This window comes from Canis lupus, chromosome 26 (genome assembly GCF_048164855.1).
Source record: "Canis lupus baileyi chromosome 26, mCanLup2.hap1, whole genome shotgun sequence".
Taxonomy (NCBI): domain Eukaryota; kingdom Metazoa; phylum Chordata; class Mammalia; order Carnivora; family Canidae; genus Canis; species Canis lupus.
This window is the reverse complement of record NC_132863.1, coordinates 18,880,998-18,901,752: the sequence shown is the minus strand read 5'-3', so window position 1 is coordinate 18,901,752 and position 20,755 is coordinate 18,880,998. Positions and strand designations below refer to the sequence as shown.

Genomic DNA, 20,755 nt, shown 5'->3' with positions numbered 1-20,755 from the left:
CTCACTGGAGGCCCACAGCTTCCCCTTTTGGGGCCTGTCCCCACCTCTTCTCTGAGTCCTGCTCTGCCACTGCCGTCAGTGTTGGGGGTTGGGGGGGAAGGCATGGAATAATCTGGAGCTCCTGGGTTGGAGTAGAAAGTTATCCTACACAGTGCTTCATACTATAGTGCTAAAGACTACCTCATCAGGTCTCCTGAGGGACTCTGCTTTGTAACCAAGCAGTGACAGAGGAGATAGGGCTGACCCCTGTGTACTTCAGCCCCTTGGTATAGGGGCAGGAAGGAGCGTCGATGGCAAACAGGAAACCCCAGCCCTATTGCGCCACACGAGGAAGGAGACTAGAGCTGTGGCCTGGGACCCTGCCAAGTTCTAGAGATTACCAGAGATACCACCTCCTGGTTCCTGAACCTGAACCTGTCCCAGACATGGGCAAAATTCAGGCTGCCCGGAAAGGAAATGGCACACTTTGCCTTCCACCTTTATTCAATAAAAGGTCTGCTGGTTGGCAAGGCCCAGGTCCTCTGTGGGACCTGTTCACCTCACTGATCCTCCCTTTCTGAATGTACCTCCTCTGACCCCCAGTGACCCAGCCCCACAGCTCCCCCAGTCACTCTACTCAGAAAGCATCTGGCACCAAACACCACCAAAAGGGGAGTTAAGGTCAAGTGTCCTGAGTGTATGCTGTTCTTTCTCAGCTTTACATTTAACTGTGAATAAAAGGCTTTGCTAATCCCCACCCAAAAAGCATGCTAAGCATCAGGAAAGGGGGAGTGGAACCTCTTACTTGGTAAGAGGTTGGCAGGTGGAAAAGAGCATAGCTCGGGGATCCCTGGGTGGCTCAGCGGTTTAGCACCTGCCTTCGGCCCAGGGCGTGATCCCGGAGTCCCAGGATCGAGTTCTGCATCGGGCTCCCTTCTGGAGCCTGCTTCTCCCTCAGCCTGTGTCTCTGCCTCTGTGTGTGTGTGTGTCTCTCATGAATAAATAAATAAAATCTTTTAAAAAAAAATGAAAGAGAGCATAGCTCAAGAGAACCAGCAGAAGTCTAGTCTCAGGAGACTTTGACACCTGTTGCCCCCACAAACCAGGAACAGAGCAATCACAAAATTATTACTGTGCTAATAATAAAACACCGGAAGTGAATAACAGCTACCACAAATGAGAGTTTACTGTGGGAGACCTAATATCTGCTTTGGCTTATTTAGTCCCCACAACAAACCTATGGAGAAACCTTAATATCCCCATTTTTGCAGATGAAGCAAATGAGGCACAAGCAAGCCAAAGAACTGTCCTAAAATACGCAGTCTGGAGCAGGTGGTGCTGGGGTCAAACCTGGGACCCTGCGAATCCTTGCAAAGCAGAACCCTCTGCTTTGAAGGGGAAAAAAAGGAGTTTTAATGGGGCACCTGGGTGGCTCAGAAGCTGAGCATCTGCTTTCGGTTCAGGTCATGATCCTGGGGTCTTGAGATCGAGTCCCACATCAGGCTCCCCGCAGGAAGCCTGCTTCTCCCTCTGCCTATGTCTCTGTGTCTCTCATGAATAAATAAATAAAATCTTAAAAAAAAAAAAGTTTTCAGCTAAAACTCAACTGACCCAGCCATATCCTAGAGGAGTGGTTCTCACACTGGAGTCCAGAAGCCCCTGGAGGGCTCATTAGGTACATATTCCTTTCCCCCCCCAACCGCCCCCCTCCCCCAGCTTCTGATTCAGTCCTTTTGGATGAGGGCTGAGGATGTGCATTCCTAACAAGCAAGCTCCCAAGTGAGGCTGGCAGTGCCAGTAACCAGGCTCTAGAAGCTTTTCTTTGTTCTTTACAAGAAAGAACCCATGGGGAATGCTTCATCTTCACCATTTGACAGATGAGGAAACAGAAGGTCCCAGAGGTTAGGCAACTTGTCCCAGGTCACAGAGCCGATATGAAGCCCACTGCCCTGTCTGTGGTGCCCTGGCCAAGCACTGGATATGGGGGACCCTGAGCAGGGCAGGCAGGAACAGGCAGGCTTCGGCTGCCAGCCCCAGCGGGCCCTGGAGGGTCTGGGGAAGGAAGGCAAGTGAGTGAATGGCTGCATGGACAGGATGTCCATAGAGCAGACCCTGCGGGAGCCAGGGATAGAGACCCTGGCCATGGACCTGGGCACCTGCAATGTCACCGTGCCATACACCACAAAGTCATATCTACCCTCTGTCCAAAGAATGAGCTACCCACCCCTCACGCTCAATGGTCCCACAGACCACCTGCTCCTCCAACCCAGAAAAAGCCTGGGGCCTGACTGATGACAGGCACAAGGCCCCTGCTGACACCCATCCCAGGAGGCAGCCCCTGCCTGGACCATCCAGATGCGGAGCCGAGATTCCAGCCATGCCAGGCTCCCTGCAGGCAGCTTGATCTGACAAGCCCTGGCTCTTCCACTGCCAAACTGGGACCCTGGCCCGTTCTGCTCAGGCCTTCTGTGCACAGATCTGAGCCCCCAGTGTGGCTGGGGCCATTCTGAGGAACTGGTCCTAGGATTCCCGCCAGAAGGGACATGCCTCCCACTCGCCACCAGTGGGTGGTGGCCAGGTGAGTGACCTGGGAAATCGCCACTAGTACTCACCCAATCACTTCACAGGCCCGGATGAGCCACTCCTTGTTTACAGAAAAGTCCCACCAGTGTCCACAAGTTTTTGACCTTCTGGATGATGTTTAGAAAGAAGCCCAAAGGCCCTTAATCTCATATCAGAGAACTAGGGTGTTGGAGCAGGACAAAAAACAATAATAATAAGGCATTAAGGAAGTAAAAACACTCCAGACAGAAAAAGCTCTGTGTGTGTGTGTGTGTGTGTGTGTGTGTGTGTGTGTGTGTCTATCTATGTGTAGAATTTAGACTCTGGCTCAGAGGAACCAGAGGTATAGAAAGCCAATCTTCCAATTCAACAGATCCACCAAGGAAGGCCCTGCCTCCCTATAGCAGCCTCTTCACCACCTTCAACCAGAGAGTTCTTGCCAAGACTACACCCCCCACCCATGGGCTAAAGTTCAGCAATGTGCAAACTTCTGTATGGCTGAGCTGGCCTGAGGAAGGAGTGGGAAGTAGGTGGAAGCCACAGTGGCCCTAGTAAGGCAAACAAGAGGAAGCATTTCTTGACCTGCATCTCTCGAAACCAGGGCTATTTTATAGGTCAGTTTCATGGTCTACCTTGGGAAGGGCAAATTCAGCTTTCCTCCAGCCCAATAATTATGGGATCTAGGTGAAGCCCCATTCCACAGGGAGGGCCCAAGGCCTGTATCAGTGCCTATGCGGTCTGGAGTCAGTCTCAACTCTGCAGGGGACATACTGACCTAGCCAGGCAGGTGAGGGGGGGCTGCCTCCAGCTCCCCACTTCCTACAAGCACAGGCTTCTTTCTGGCCACTCTTCCTGTTTACTGAGTGATTTCTCCGAGACTCATCTCTGACCTCACTTCCCCTTCCTCAGGGAACCCCAGCAGCTCTTCCTTTTTTGGTGCTATAGGCTAAGATCGAGCTTTGTGTGCAGAGATATTGGGGTTTCTGCTCCTGGCTACCTGGGGCCAGGACTGGAAACCCCGAGAGCCAGGTTCACAGGCATCCCCCACCCCCATCCCGCCCACCCCTTCCCCACTCCTACTCCCAGCCAAGATGAACAGGTTCCTTGCACTTTAGAAGCAGTCAAGAAGGGAGAGGAAAGGAAGGATCTAGCATTCACTCAGCCCTCCCCTGGGGCAGCCATTGGGGGGCATCTCACAACCACCCTCCTTTCATTTCCTTAACACCCATGTGTGGAAGAATTCACCCCCACACAACAGATCTCAGGCCCTTCCTAGGGGAGGCTGCTCATTTGGGGGTTTCCAGAGCATTTCCAGGAGGCTGAGGGAGTTTTGAACAAAACCACGTCCACACCCTCCTCTGCCTGCCCTGCAACCAGCCGACTGACCCTAAAGAAAAATCAGTCCCATGAAACCCAGAACTTCTCAAAATGGGCTTCAAAGGCCATTTCTGTAAAATCTTTACACTTTGCCGACTGTCTAGAGTTAAAAGAGCAGCCTCCCACTGGACAGAGAGAAAACAGGCAGAGCCAGGTGAAGAAACTTCCAGAGTCCAGTGGGCGAGTCTGTCCCTCCCACACCTAAATCCTCACACTGACTCGCTGGAGAGGCCCTTCTGGGAGCTCCCCTTCCAAGGAATGTAAAGCTTTTCTCACAGAACAAGGTGTCCCATTGAGAAGCCACTTGATCCACTCCCGTGACGTCAGAGCCACACAACCTGGTCTCTTACTTCTGGGTCCCGAAACTTCCCAACCCCCTTTTACCTCAGACTCAACCTGAAGCATACACACCATCTCCCCTGCCCCCCAGCCCACTGCACCGTGTCCCGGGTTATCTTGTCATGTACACAAGAAAGCATCCCTTGTCTCAAATGTCTGTTATGATCAACTGTGAGATCCCATCTGGGGCTTCAGGAAGAGGTGCCAACTACCTCAGGATACCACCATCTCTCCGGAGCTCGTGAGGCCTCATGAACCCCACCAGCTGAAGTGCACCCTGCATGCCAGCCGGGCCACTCTGCCTGTGGACAGAATATTCGGGAGCCATACCCACAGCCGCCACGGTGAGGATTTAGCAGGGCCAGTTGAGCCCCAGGATCTGGAACACACAAAGGATGCTTGAAATTGAAATACTGAGGATGTTATTCTCAGTCTCTTCAAGAAAGATGGTCTCAACAAGCCACCTCTACGTGATTTGGACCTCACTCACTGCAGCACAGCTCTGAGGTTCAAGGCACGGTGAACCCCAAGCGCTCCCACGCAAACCCACCACAGAGGCCACTGCCTGAGGCCTGGGGCCCAACTGCCAGCAACCAGCAAGCCACCTGCGGTCAGCTCCGAGGCCAGGAGGCGGCATTCGTCAGTGCCTGGTCGCCGGCCTGCCCTGCCAGGCTGACGTGGAGGCCAGACCCCAGGATGGCAGGGGCGTGAACGGTGGCCGGGACCACGCGGCCCTGCCTGGAATGAAACCACCGGGACCTGGGCAGCCCGGGTGGCCCAGCGGTTCAGCGCCGCCTTCGGCCCAGGGCGTGATCCTGGAGACCCGGGATCGAGTCCCACATCGGGCTCCCTGCATGGAGCCTGCTTCTCCCTCTGCCTGTGTCTCTGCCTCTCTCTCTCTGTGTCTCTCATGAATAAATAAATAAAATCTTAAAAAAAAAAAAAGAAGAAGAAAAGAAACCACTGGGACCAAAACACACCCACCACTCCATCACAGGGCTTTCTCTTTCTTTCCTTTTTATGACCTAAGTAAAACAAACATTTTTTTATCTTAAAAATATAGATAAGCAAAAAGATTATTCCAAAAAAAGGACAGTTATCGAAGGACTCCACTTCTATGAGATACCTAAAATAGGCATATTCACACAGACAGTACGTGGAATCGAGGTTACCAGAGGCTCAAGGGTCAGGAATGGAAAGTTAATGTCTAACGGGTAGAGTCTTTGTGTGGGATGATGGGAAAGTCCTGGAGACAGTATTAGTGATGGTTGTACAACGCTGTGAGTACACTTAATGTCACTGCTGCGGTCTGAATGATTGTGTCTCCCCCAAATTCATATGTTAAAATCCTAACCTGAAATGTGATGGCATTAGAAAGTGGGGTCTTTGGGCAGGATTCATGAGGATGGCTCTACCTTCACAAATGGGATTAGTGCCCTTATAAGAGACCCCACAGAGGGGCACCTGGGTGGTTCCACCGTTGAACCTCTGCCTGTGGCTCAGGTCATGATCCTAGGGTCCTGAGATCAAGTCCCACATCCAGCTCCCTGCAGGGAGCCTGCTTCTCCCTCTGCCTTTGTCTCTGCCTCTCTCTGTGTCTTTCATGAATAAATAAATAAAATCTTAAACCAAACACAAAAACAAAAACAAATAGCACAGTTTGGTAACCTGATTTTGAGAAATATCATGTTTTTTCCATGGTAACAGATGCACATCTCTACCTTATATTTTTTTGTAGCCCCATGGTAGTCCAGTGTATAGATAAGCAGGCCTTCCCTGCCACCCAAAAGTGGAGTGTTCCTATGAAACTTTTCATGAGCCCAAGTGGCATAAAGCAAAGAAGCGATCACCATTAATTTATATGGGAAAATTTTTGAGTGTTCCCAGACCCAAAAATTAACATGTCTTAGGTTTTTCTGATACCTCAGGATACGTCTTGCTAATGGAAACACAAAATAAATTGAGATAAAGCACAGATGCCCACAGACACAGTTGTAGCAGCTGGATGCTGCGATGCTGAGTATAGGTCCCGGGGAAGGAGCTTGGGGGGGCCCCGCTCTCAGCACTGGGGTGTGTGTGGCCTCTGTAAGAGCTCGCTGCAAAACAAATGCTGAACACTATTTTTGCTTTTTGCCTTTTTTTTTTTCCATAAAAATGAAAATCCTCTTCGGATTTCTTTCTGTTAGCAAAACGGGTACAAACGTAGGTCTTTCATAAAAGCCAAGCAGCATAAGGCAAACCACTTTGGAACACTGACGGACACCTGTACCATAATTAACAAGTTTGCTTTTGTTGGGATTTAGCCTCCATTTTGGTTGCTGTTATTATTACAAATAATACTGCAAGGGACATCCCTGTGCACATATTTTTCTGCACTTGTCCAATTATATCCTTAGGATAAGATTTCCTACCAGTGCAATTGCTGAGTCAGGGACTCCCCTGGGAGGACTGTCAACAGAGCCCTTATGAGTAAAATCACAGTGGGGATGTTGAATTTTGTCATATGAAAGCCTCTTTCGGGGCAGCTGGGTGGCTCAGTGGTTGAGCATCTGTCTTCAGCTCAGGTCATGATCCTGGGGTCCTGGGATGGAGTCCCGCATCGGGCTCCCCACAGGAAGCCTGCTTATGTCCTGCCTCTCTCTGTGTGTCTCTCATGAATAAATAAATAAAATCTTTTTTTTTTTAAGTCTCTTTCTCCGCGTGGGCTTTTCTTGGCTTTCACCTGGGTGTCTGTGACAAAGCATCGCAGTTCAGGGAAGTAGGGGCCGTCCCTTCCATAAGAAATCAGTTCCTCCCTCCCCATTGCCCTGGCCTCCTCAGGGGACACACCAGGCCTGTGTCAGGAAGAGAAACCGCTACACAAAGAAGGCAGAAAGTGGCTGGGCTAGTAGCTACTGAATTCCCTTTTAGTAGCAGGAAAGACTACAGCAAAATTCCAGGATGGCCCAGGGCTGGGTGCCCTGTGGTGGACAACGTTTAAGTGTGGACATGTGAAAGACTTTCTTTTGTTAAAAGTCTTGTTCCTGAGTAGACGTAAGAAGAATGCAGTAGACTCTTCCTAAAGAGACTCGGTGCTAGAAGGGTCCAGTGGAATCATTCAATCCCTTGCCTTGGAGATGGGAAAACTGAGACCCAAAAAGACTGTAGCATCAACATTTCAATAGTGTCTAAATAAATCCCAGAAGCATCGCACACAGTGATTAGGCTGGCTGTTCAAGGTCAGAGCTTCAACGTACCCCAAATTTTAGATGCCTCATACAGTTCTTATCCTCCTCAGTCTACAAAATCTGGAAATTAAGCTCAGTGACGTCACATCCCAGCTCAGTCATGGTCAGCTACCTACTGGAGCTGCTCCTACTGGCTCACAAGGGCTGACTAAGCACATCTCTTCCCGACTCAGTGTTCATGGTGCCATGTTGGTAGCTTGAAATCAGCCATGATGGGACTATTTACACTATAGAAATCAATAAGTACCCCCAACCCCTGTAGAGCCAGTTGTTCAACATTTATCACTGGTCACAGCCTAGATGCGAAAGCCATGAGCAGGTGAACTCAGTTTTCTCACCTAGCTAAGGATAGCCTCTCTCCAAAGCATTATAACCGGCCATTCATGGGCCATCGTAATACCCACTTCTATCCAATACTCTACGTTACTCTTCTAGAAACAAGCAGTTAGCTGAGTGTCAACTATGGGGAAAGCACCATGCTGGTGAAGTCAGCCCACCCTGCCAAATCACTTTGGGTTGAGATGTCCAAGGACGGCACAAGTATCTTTTTTTCAAGTTTTATCAAGGGAATGAATAGGAAAAGCCCTCCTAAGTCACTCTGCTCATCCAAGGGGAATGAGCCAAGAGCGCTTCCCTGCCCCCTACTTCGGCGTAAGGTTTCCCTCTGATTCAGCCACAGCTGACGTGGGAAGAGTGCTACAGCCTCAAGCTGTCTTCCTAAGCAGCGGCATCAACCTGTGATTACAGGCTCCAGAGTCTGCCTGCCACCCCAGGGATGATCAAAAATGACCCACTGGACACCCAGCCGGCCGAGTCTGGAGGATGCCCCTGTTTACGGTGCCCTGCTTCCCAGTGCCTGCTGCCCTCTCCTCTCCCCTCATCCTCACCAGACACCTCCTCCATGGGAACCCACAAGCAGGCCAAAGAAACAAACCCAGCAATCACAGGCCTGCAGGAGCTTACCCCACCTTAAGGACTTATTTCAAATTCTTCTGGAGATGCAGGGAAGTGTTTAAAGAGGACAGCCGGTCGTTAGGGTAAATCGCTGGACCGTATAGTAGAGTGGTGGGAGAAACAGGGAAGTGGCAGAAGGGGACCACTGCCCTAGCTTCACAAACGCAGTGGCAGCAGCTCTCAGCAGCTGTGTCTTAAAGACAGAGACTGGACGTCTTGCTCTGTTCCAAGGACTCTGCTGAGACCTGCCCAGCTCCTCAGCCTGGGGGAGAGGGGACATGGGCAAGTCCCAGGCCTCTCAGCAGGATTTTCTGGCAATCTGGTCCTGCCTGTAAACCACCTCTCAGTGAGGGCACTTCCTGCCCCAGGATCGTAGGGAGGACTGAAGGCAATACCCAGGCCAATGTTCTTTTGTGCTTTGGGACAGCCATCGGCACTCCAGCGGAGGTGCCAGGATGTGCAGTCCTGGGCACCTCTCCAGCCAAGTCTCTTGGCCATTCCTAAGCAGCTCACGCACAGAAGGCAGACACGAAGCTTGGCTCCGGGGCCCCAGGAAATAGACCAAGAAATCAAAGCAAAACTATGGGTGACTGAAAGGTCCCAGGTAGGACAGCACAGCTGAGAATAGGAAGGACTGGGGGACTGAAAAAGTGGTGTAGGGCACTGCCCCGCTAGCTGACCTCTAAGCACACACTGGGGAGAGGGCCTGCAGCCCCAGTCAGACACTGTGCAGAAATGCAGAGGGGTGGGTTCTGGAGCCCGGGGGGTGGGGCAGGAGGAGATGCCCCTCAGGAAGGGGGGGATGCTGCCGCGGGAGGCACAGGTGCATATGGCTCGGCCCTGTAGTCAGGTGCAAAGGGCACATCCCTTGCCCTGGAGAGGGGCATGCCTCAGTGCCCACCCCCTGCCCCCGTCACCTGGCCTTCTTTCAGCCCCTCCCTGAAGATGCCCTTCATTCTAACTGGATTTCACCAGCACAAAAATGAGGGCAAGGAGCAAGGGATATATCTCAACAGTACCCCAGCTAGATTATCCTGTCTCCCATCCCAATACACCACCCCTGCTCTCCTGTCTTCTGAAGGAGGGGCAGGACTCACCCCTCAGCCTCTCCAGCACAGGGGATCCCCAACTGTGCCAGCCCGCACTCCCAGGTGCCCAGGCGGGCTTCCTCTTCTTCTGCCAGGGCAAGAACCACCTGCCCCCCTTCCCCAACAACCCCACCTCTCCAAGCTCGGCCACCATGTGAGGCCCTCTTTTAGCCTGCGAAGGCCCTGGGGACTGCAGCGGCTCACAGGCATCAGGCTGCCAGTTCCAGAGGAGAAAACACAGCTGGTGCCCACACTCACCACCCCAGTCCAAGGTCTCTGATCCCAAGTGGGCACCTCCCAGGCTGGCTCCACACTCAGTCCCTGGGACACTGCCTTTGGACACAAGCTAAAAACAACAACAATCAAAACCACCTCTCCTCAAACAACCTGCATCTTAGCCCTGAGAAGTTTCTTTAATTCCTCAGACCACCTGCAGAAAAAGTTCTCAGTAAATAAATGTGGATTGATAAGTAAAATAAATCCAACCCCAGATTCCTCTTCCAGATGCTCTAGAAAGAAGGCCCCTGGCTCTGAATCCCAGCTGTTTAAAAAGAATCATTGTTTCTAATTCTTTCCTCCCATTGTACCCGGATCAACTGTGACAGGAACAGAGTCCCGCTCCAGGATGAATTGTTACTTGGCAGCTCCCTGATTCAAACTTTCATTCATTTCGTTCAAGTACTTACTATAAACCCGGCCAGCACTAGTCACAGCCTCTGTCCTCTGGGAGAACCCGGACTCCGGACACCTGGGAATAGAGTACATGCGGCACTGAGCAGCGGCGCTCCGCTCCTGCTGTCACCGCGTGGCATTAGCCGAGAACAGCCCAGGACACAGAGCCCCACAGTAAGATGGAGCCCTGGGTCTCGCGGCCGGGCCCCGCGCCGCTCCGTGCCGTCCCCAGGCTTCTCCCAGCCTAGGAGCTGAACGCAAAGCAGGAGCCCCAAATGCAGAAGTGGCTGGGTCGCCCGAGGAGCCTGCCCTCTCGGGCGAGAGAGGACGCAAAGCTGACCTCGCGCCAGCTCTGTGGGCACCGGCTCCGTGGGCGCGCGGGGAGACCGCGGAGGGGAAGTGCCACGAGGACCCCGCGCCCCCGCGCCTCCTGCCCGCCCCTGGGGACCGTCCGCAGGGCAGAGAAGTCGGGACCCGGCGGGGGTCGGGCCCTCCCCGGAGCCGTCCGGGCCTCCCGTTCCTGCACCTGCTACCGGGTCCCAGCTCGCCAGGGGAGTCCCGGGAGCCCCAGGGATGGGGCGGGGGCGCCTTCCTGTCGCCGCCCTGGGCGCGGAGGGCAGGAGGGACCCCCCAGGGGTCGCGGAGGGAAGACGCGCTTGGAGGCACAACTTTCTCCGGCCCGAAGCCGGGAGCGCAGGGGTGGCTCCTCCGCGGCCCGCGGGGGGTCCGCACGCCCGGGAACCCCCCGCGGCCGGGAGACGAGGGGGGGGACCGCGGCCGGCGAGGGCTGAGGCGCTGACCTGGGCCGGGCCGGGGACACCGCGGGAAAACTTTCGGCGAGGCTGGAGGGAGGGAGGCTGGGGAGAGAGACCGGCCCGCGCCCGGCACCTTGCGCCCCGCGCCCCGCGCCCCGCGCCCCGCGCCTTGCCTGCGTCCCGAGCCAGCGGCATCGCCCGCGGGGCTGGAGGCGGGGGTGCCTCGGCGGGGCGGGGGGCGTGCTCCAGCCCGCGCCCGGGTCAGCCAGCGGCGGGCGCGGCTCAAACCCAGCCCCGCAGCGCAGGCGGCGGCCGCGCGATTGGGGGTCGGGCGCCCCGCCCTCCTCGCCTCCCCTTCTCCCCTCCCGCCCTCCCCCCCCCCCCCCCCCCCCCCGCCTTTATCCGTCCCTACCGCGTCGGCTCGGCGTCTCCCCCGGCTTCCTCTAGCTCTCCATCTCTCCCCCGCCCCTCTTCCCTCGCCTTTCTTCCTCCCCTCCCTCCCCTCCCTCCCTTTCCCCCTCCCCTCCCCCTGGGGGGCGGAGCTTCTCCCCTCCCTCCCAGACAATGCTGGGGCTGCGCGTCCCCTTCTCCTCCTGCGAGTCGGGGCTTCGGCTGCCAGCGCCTCTTCCGGGCCGGACGGGGGGGCGAGGGGGGGCGACGGGGGGGCGACGGGGGCGTAGCAGTGCAGCGGGTACGGAGGACTGTCTGGATCCCCTCACCCCATTCGCCTCTTCCCTCTTCCAGCCGGATGGAGTCTTGGCCCAAGCCCCTGAGCTCGGCCCGCGCTGTGGCGGCCACTCCCGGGGAACAGTCACGCTGCCCCGCGGAGCCCACCTGCAGCGCCCCGGATTCCCCCGGCAGAGGATGCGGGATTCATTTTCTAACACCCTGCCTTATTCCAAAAAGGGTTTGAGCTGAGCAGGGCCCAACAAGCCCCCTTCGACAGGCCGGTGGGCAGACTTGACAGTGAGTGAAGGAGGCCAAGTTTCTTTGTCCACTTCTCACCTCTCTCGCATCCATCCCTGGACTCTAGGGGCTCCCAGAGCAGAGGATGCCTTAGAGCATCCCAGGTGCGGGCCCTTTATCTATTTCCTTCCTTTTATCATAACCCCCCCCACACACACACACACACATACACGCGCGAGCGCGCCAGTGAGCACGCGCCCGCTCGCAGACTCACATGCCTCAACCCTGCAGTGTGAGTCTCCCTGTCTAAAGGGAAGGGAGCCTAATGGTTAATGGGTAGCTAACCCCCAGGGTACAGCCGGCTCTGCTCATCCCTCCTGAAAGCCAAACATTCTTTACTAAATTCATTGTTTGGATCTTGGAATGTGTCTCCCTTAGAAACAATGTTATAAATGGTGATGTGCTTCCCAGTCCAGCCACAAAAGCCTTTGAACCCAAAATGCAGCTGTAGGGTGGTGCTGAAAACTGTGTCAGCTACCCTGGAACAAGAAGGCCACTGATCAGCATTTTCTGTAGGGAAAAAAAAAATTATCTACTTGTACTTTCCCCTTGACCTATAAATACAAAAATCTCCCATTAATATTCTCCCCCCACCCCTCAGCCACTAGTCTGTATTGGTAAGCTGCTCTCCTTTGCAGGTAACATGAACACCATCAGGGGAATGTATTCTGAGGACATGATGTTTCTCTATGACCTGGAGGTCAGAACTGCAGAGAGAGCTCAGTAATAAGCAAATCCAGAGCCTGGAGAGCTTCCAGTAACCCAGGAAGTCTTCTCTGAGAGGCCAGCTCTTCCCTTTCATCTTAGAATGGCCTTCCCTGCACCCTAGACACATGACAAAGGGTGGCCTTTTCCATCGCTGGGTCTTGGAGCTCTCCTACTGAAGACAGTAGCCTGTTAGAGCTGGAATCCCTTAAAGTCTGTGGGCCAGTCCCCCAAAAGAGCAGCTCCTGGGCCCAGCTCAGGTCAGGTGACCATCCTATGACCAATCAACTTACAAACTGGGCTGCCAGGGACCCTGATTTAAAACTCAATCCCGGGCCTGGGGCGCCTGGTTGGCTCAGTGAGTTAAGCATCAGACTTTTGGTTTAGGGTGAAGTCATGATCTCAGGGTCCTGGGATCAAGCCCATTTGGCTTCCATGCTCAGTGGAGAGTCTGCTGGAGATTATCTCTCTCCCTCTCTGCACCATCCCCCCGCAAAAAAATAAATCTTTAAAAAACACATAAGCCATTCCCCTCTACTTATATTTTTTGTCTTGGTGAATAAATTGATTGATTAGTTCAAGACACCAGAAAACATCTTTCTTTTCATCAATTTCCCCATATGGAAGCCACAGAAGAGAAAGGAAAGGGTTCTTATCCTTCCAGGGGGTGCAGGGACAATACATCTGTAACAGGTTTAATACTTCACAAATACTAAACTGATACATGAAAGTCCACCTTCAAACCATGTTTTCTTGCCACCATGCACTCCTGGGGACTGGCCTATGAACTACATGACTCCAGGGAAGCAGCAGGTAAGCATTGTCTAGAACCTGTTCTCCAACAGAAACAGTGCAAGCCGAGGTGCAATTACAGCTGTCTAGCTACATAAAAAATATTTTTAAAAAAATCCTAGTGAAATTAATTTTAATAATATATTTTATTTAACCCAATATATTCAAAATATTACCATTTAAACATGCAAACAATATAAAGACACTACTTATGAGTTATGCAGAGGTAGGGCCTGGGTTTAGCTTTCTGGAGCCACCCACAATTGCTGTGGTGCCAGCAGACAAGATGCCAAAGTTCCACCTGCTCCCGAGGACCACAGGCCTTAGAAGAAAGCTAACTTGTGAGTCCCAGGCTTCCTATAGGGCCTATCTTAGTTTGAGTTCTCTCAAAAACAGAACCTGAGATAAAGACGGGTGCAGGCTACTTACTTGGAGTTGATCCCAGATAGCAGGGAAGTAAGGCAGGGGGACAAGAGAAGCTAACAAGCGGTCTACAACTGGGGCCCCTCTGAGGAACTGTATAAGACGTGCCTCAGAACTATCCTCTCTGAAGGTCGGGGGACTGGGGCATTTACCTCATCTCCCACCAGTTGAGGATTACTCCCAGGAAAGCTTACTTCTTCTTACTTCCTGGTTGTGTGGACTTCTTTGGTCTCAAGGAAATATCTAAGGCAGAAAAGCAGGAGCCACTGCCTTTGTCACTTGCGGGGATGAGTGGGATGAGTCATCATGCATGAAGCTGTCCACCACAGCTCTGCTGGGGTGAGAGGGGAGCTGAGGGGTTGTGACACAGAACATGCAAATCATCTGCTCTGAGACCCAGCATGGACAGGAGCAAGTTGATCCTGGAGGCTAGGTCAGGGGCTGACGGGAGGACATGAGGGGGACTCAGAGGGAACATTGGTGAGGGAACATTGGTTAACACCACTGAGGAGGTCAGGGGCTACTACAGGGCTCTGAAGGAGCATGGAACACCCAGACCATGAGATACATGAGCCTCAGGCATCAGCAGCTGAACACTCGGAATGAAGCCATGACCCCTCAGCATTCTGCTTTCAAGGGATGATCCAGAGCAGATTTTCTGGAGGCCCAGGGGAGACCCAGAGGCATCATCTCACATGCCACCACAGGAGAAACGTGGGAAGTTTTGAAGGAGACCAGAGAGACTGTTTGAATTATTGCCTCAGATCCCGTTTTTTTCCCTGCGCCACCCAGGTGGTGAGGATTTACAATAGAATATCTAACGCATTATAGAGACATAATGAAGACTAAGCAAGGTCTGCCACTGGGACCCAAATATACCTGGACATGTCTGGCACAGCACAGTGGGCTGGCTGGAAATCTATTTGCTTTGCTTGAGAGGGGGAAAAAAAAGTCCTCCTGGGAGATCATTTTAATTCCAAGGAAAGAAGAAACCATGTTTGGTTTGGTCCGGTAACAAAGTTTTAGTTGACAGAAGGAAGATGAAATTGTCACTCACCTCTGCCCCCAACTTGGCCCTCTGGACACACCAGGGATCCTAGGAAGATAGAAGAAGTTCTACGTTACAATTTGAGTATTTCATAAACTGCAGGGAGACTCTGGGGCCCAAGCAGCAATGCTTTGGGGACCCTCTTGCTAAGTAACATTTCAGGAACCTACTTTCTACTCAGCTTCTCCATTTCAAGAGCTTGGGATGTTGACATTACCTAGAAAGTAGTAGATGAATTGCCAAAATAGTCACAATTATTCCCCTTCCTGTAAACATTTTGCAGTTCTCCCCACAAAAAGGAGAACCTACTTCCCCACCTTGAATCTGGGTTGACACTATTGCTTCGGCCAATAGAATGTGGCAGGTACTGAACAGTACCTTTTTGGAGCCTGACCTCAAGAAGCCTTGCCTTCTTCTCTCTCCATTGGAACATTACTCTGCCCTATGAGTAAGCCTGAGCTAGCCTGCTGGTAGGTGAGAGATCTCATGACCCAGAGCCAAGGCAACCCAGCTGTCCCAGCCAAGGCCCCAGACATGTGAAAGACCCAGCCAAAATCTGTAAAGCCCCCTACCTGATCCAGAGTTGACCACTGCTGTGTGAAGGAGTAAAAGCACAAGCAAAACAGATGATTGTCATCTTAAGCCACTAAGGTCCAGATTGTTCATCATACAGCAGTGGCTATTAAAGAACTTAACAGGATTAAAAAATAGTAACTATGGGCAGTGATGGATGTGTTAACTAATCTTATTGGAGTAATTGTTTTGCAATACTCACATGTATCAAATCATCATGCTGTACTCCTTAAGCTTACATTAGTGTTGTATGTCAATTATATCTCAATAAAGCCGGAGGGGAAAACACAAAAAATAAAAACCTTTAATACAAAGGAAGAAAAAGCTTAATAAGATAAAATGGGCAAGGCAGACACAACCAGAATATTGGTGGACACAAGTCTGGAGTCTCCTGGCTTTGTTTACAAGCTTGTGGGAGATGCTTTCTGGGAATTCTTCCCCTACAGACACCCCACTTCCAAAAACAGTATAGAGTTATAGATGGCTGAAGTCTCAGTGAGCTGGTGAAATTTCTATTTATGGCTGTTAATGTGACTATTTGTTTTCATAAAGTGGAGAGATCTACGGAAATTTGAGTAACACAGACTTTGTCACTGAACCCCACAGGTTTGTCTTTCATGGAGAAGGGCTATCTTAATTAAAAGAGTCCACCTTATCCACCACTAAGAAATTTCCATAGCATCTTAAATATTTATACAGTACAGTGTCTGGACTCTCATCTTTGGAGATTGGAGGGTAGATTAAAGCTCTCACACAGTTGGCATCTAAGTAGGCTTTAGTGCTCGAGTCTTGGGCCCCAGATAGGAGACTTACCTTACTAGATTTTTCCCTCACTTGTGAGAGGGGGGAAAGGAAAGAAAAGGATTCAGAGTACATAGCTTAGACTCAGTTCATTTCTTGCAAATATGCATCTTTTCCCAGTAAGTATTTATTTGGTAGAGAGCCATAAGGCGAAGTTCTCTGAGCAGCTATCCCTCTAAACAAAGTGCTTATAAACAGAATTTGGTAACGGAACCGTGTTTCATATTAGATGGGAGATTTCACATAATTTTTCTAGGAATCTATTCAAGTTTCCTTAACCCAAAGGTTACATTCCATCAAAGCTCCCCCTCCATTCTTGGATGTATTGAAGTACTAATTACTTGGTGTGAAAATGTTATCCTGTTATAATGCAGTACACAGTCAAAATTATGTTGATAGATATTTACTAGACATCCATGGTGTATAAGGTGTTAGGCATGGTGAAATCGAAGAAATATAAGAATCAGGGAGCCAGAAAAAAACCTATTAAACAGCATCTAGTCCAACAATGCTTAGGCCAGCTCAGAAATTGAGACTTAGAGAAATCAACTCACCACACCCTTTGGTTGCAAGAAACAAGCCATTGGAGCCAGCCTAAGTAAAGAGAGACTGATTTTAAAGAATAAAAGTTGGGATGCCTGGGTGGCTCAGTGGTTGAGTGTCTGCCTTCAGCTCAGGTTGTGATCCCAGGGTTCTGGGATTGAGTCCTGCATCAGGCTCCCTATAGGGAGCCTACTTCCCCCTCTGCCTATGTTTCTGTCTCTCATAAATGAATGAATGAATGAATGAAGAATGAATAACTCTTTTAAAAATAAAGAACTAAAGTTTCTCACAGAACTCAGGGGAAGGAAGTGAGCCAGTACCAAGAGAGGCTAGACTATGACCTACAGTCTTCTCTCATTCTTGCCTCCCACCTCTCTGTCTTCCTCCTTTCTTCCCTCCCTTGCTCCCTACTTCTTGTATTGCCTTCTCCCTTATATCTACTCTAACTTCTGCCCAGATAGCAGCCTTGATCCCAAAGTCTACATGTACTTAGAGATGCTGTGCCCACCATCAACTCACACAGTCTCTGGGTATCATCAGCTGTGACTTGCACCTGGGTAGGGTGGGCAGGTAAGATGGGTCAGTGATCTCAGAAAGGGAAGAGGTGGGCAGAGGGGGAAAATGCTTGCTATCACATAGTCTCTTCATCTCCCACCTGTTGGCCCTTTCATCTCTGGCAGCCCAGCTCCATGGCCAGGCAGGATGGCTCCTCTCCTTGGGACCCCGGACCCTGGGCACCCTTGAGAGATCCTGAATGGTGGGTTCCCATGCCTTCTCACACCTCCATTAATCAGCTCAAGCATTTCCCTTCTCCTGAATGCTCTTTCCTCCCCTTCTCTGCTGGACTATTTCTCCCATTATCCTTGAGGCTCTCCACCCTTCATCTTCCCAATTTAAACATGTGACCAAAGTAAAAGAGCAGTCGATCATAACATCTGCTCCCTCTCCTACATTCCACAGTCCAATTAGAACTCTACTTAACTTTCCTTCCCGTATTCTGGAGCTCCTCTTCATGACTGCTCACTCTCCAAAACTTGGCTCAAGTGTCACTTCTTTTGGGAAACCGTCCCTGAAAAGCCTTTCCCCACCCATTCCATCACTTCTTCAGTGCTCTAACAGCAACATTTCAAAGCATCTATAGTGAGCGCTTCCTCCAGTCAACCAGCCCAACAGCCAAGATGGCATCTTGTTTATCAGCTTATCATCTCCATCTGCCATACTCTGAGCATTCAACACATATCTGATGAAGAAGGAAACGAAAAAATGAATCCGATCACATTATTTGCCACATTACTTGCCACGAGCTTTAGCTCATTTAATTCTCATATAACCCTGGTAGGGGGTATTATTATATCTTCATTCTTAAAGAAAAGGTAACTGAGGCAAGGAGTGGGTTAGATAACTTGCCCAAGCTCATAGCAATAAGAGTCAGAGCTAGGATATGAACCTAAGCGGCCTATCAAAAGTGTCTTTCAGCCTTTGTGCTTTCTGCCTCCTCAGCCCCCGGAGCCAGGTACAGAATGACACCTACTGATCCTCACCCTGCTAGCCTCAATTAAAACCTGAAATCAAATGAGGAAACTGAGGTTGGTATATATCCTGGGGGTGAGAATAGAGAAAGTCAGGTTATTGCTTCTTTGCAATCTCTAAGGGCTGGGCATTGGGAGCAAAAGAAGCATCACCTCAGAATTCTTGGAGGTGAGAGCACAATGCTCATCCGCTCTTGGAAACATTGTGAAATCAGCAGAAGTTGGCCTTGCACCCTGCCCTCACTCTCCTGTCTTCCCTTCCTACCCCACACTCCTATTTTCTCTTTCATTATGACATAGAAGCCTCTGTCAATCACTGATTCATTCAACAAACATTCAAATAAATATGAACAATGCTATAAGTGTTCTCAACACGCAGGAGAAAAAGGCTTGTGAAGTTACTATAGTGTAATGAAAGAAGTAAATAAGAAGTAAATATATATGAATACTACTGTTAATACTATTGTTTATATATATATCTCTATTAGTATTCTATTTATTACACACATGCACACACACACACACCCCTGTGTTGTCCAGAGCTTTCCAATGAGCCAGAGAGGGAGACTCCTTGCTACCACTTAGGAAAAACTTTGTCTTGGATAGATAGAAATTGTGATGAAGATTTTCTCATGGGCAGCCTGGGTGGCTCAGTGGTTTGGTATCTGCCTTCAGCCCAGGGTGTGATCCTGGAGACCTGGGATCAAGTCCCATGTTGGGTTCCCTGCATGGAGCCTGCTTCTCCCTCTGCCTGTGTCTCTGCCTCTCTCTCATGAATAAATAAATAAAATCTTTAAAAAAAAAAAAAGATGTTCTCATAAACTCAATAACATAATGAAAGAAATCACCTATAAACGATAATGCAAAGAAAAGTTACAAGCACACAAGAGGAAATTTAAGACAAAAGAAAGAAGAGAAATATAAGCTGCCAAGACTTAGGAAAGAAGTAAAAGAGAAAAATAAAATCATCACAAAAACAAAAGACCCAGAGAAGAATGAAAACAATAGGAAAAATTCAGCTCTGAACATCAAAGATGAATTCTAGAAAAATGAACACAATAACATGGAGAATAACAATGAATTTTAGGGGCACCTGGATGGCTCAGTTGGTTAAATGGATGTCTAACTCTTGATTTTGGCTCAGGTCATGATCTCAGGTCATGAGCTTGAGCCCCAGTCAGGCTCTGTGCTGAGCATGGAGTTTGCTTAAGAGCCTCTCTCTCTCTCTCTGCACCACTCTTCCAAAATAAAAAATATTTTAAAACCCCAGACACTGAATTTTAAAAGGACAAGAATAATAAATATGGAACAAAAGCAAAGGAAATCCAACACATGTATACTGGCATCCAAATATATGAATTGAGAAAACTTCTCTAAACAAAAAACTTGAGTTTATTGACTTAAAGGGCATGTATGTTCTGAGAAAATAGATACAGTTTTCTTTCCTAAGTTTTACACCAAAATATAAGTTTCATGAAGTGTAGGGACACGGACTCTTGTCCTTTCCATCCACGCCTGTGTCCCCAATGTTTAAAATCATGCCTGGCACCTGAGACCCCCAACAGCATTGATTGAATGAATTCCTAAAGGAATAGACCAACTAACACCCTAACACCAATAAGTCCTATTAATGTTACCGTACTTCAAAGATAAAGATTCCCCTAGTTACCCAGCAGTAATGTCAAATCACCCACGTTAAAAAGAAAGTTCAGGGCGCCTGGGTGGCTCAGGCAGTTAAGTGTCTGCCTTCGGCTCAGGTCATGATCCTGGGGTCCTGGGATGGAGTCCAGAGGCCTCAAGTTCTCAGGCTCCCTACTCAGTGGGGAGCCTCTCTTTCCCTCTCCCTCTGTGGCTCTCCTTGTGCTCTCTTGCACTGCCTCTCTCTTAAATAAATAAGTAAATCATCTTTGGGGGGAAGAAAAGGTTAGGCTGGCTACAAACAGCAGCACAGCAACATTCAAAGCTAAAAAACCATGAAGCAATCATGTACCTCTTGTGAGCACTAAACACATATCTGATGAATGGATACCACAGTGTCCACAGAGAAAGAAAACATGATCCAATAACTCATATCAACCTAAACTGTAACCAAAATATAAAACATGCAAATATTTCAAAACTATGAAACTTCAGCCATCTTGAAGAAAATACTCAATGACTAAGTCTGCTAAGCAAATGGATAGAGAAACAGAGGTAAAAACACCCAAAGGGAGCACTGAATATACTGATGCTGGGATTAAAGCTAAAACAATTTAGGGGATTATGGTTCCAAAACACTATATAAATGTTATACCCTGTTATAAAATAGAAACTATAAAATCAATAGAGGTAGGCATTTGTTAAGTATCCTGATTTCTTCTTCTTCTTCTTTTCTTTTTATAGCAAAGGAATGAAAAGATATGTTGCAAGCAGATAGCCTAGA

The 20,755-nt window shown here is 50.0% G+C and overlaps 1 protein-coding gene across 3 annotated transcripts in view; it reads right to left on the bottom strand.

Annotated features, from left to right (window-relative positions):
* RASSF2 (Ras association domain family member 2) overlaps positions 1-11,457 on the bottom strand; it is a 43,109-nt gene extending 31,652 nt beyond the window's left edge. The window contains exons 1-2 of one of the 3 annotated variants that reach the window (XM_072800169.1): positions 11,366-11,457; positions 10,213-10,274 (exon numbers count right to left, since the gene is read on the bottom strand). The gene's annotated coding sequence lies outside the window, so the exon portion shown is untranslated. Of the gene's footprint in view, positions 1-10,212; positions 10,275-10,998; positions 11,091-11,126; positions 11,252-11,365 lie in introns of those variants that run through there. The other 2 variants (XM_072800170.1, XM_072800171.1) reach the window with 2 other exon arrangements.
* Between the last annotated feature and the right edge of the window lie 9,298 nt (positions 11,458-20,755).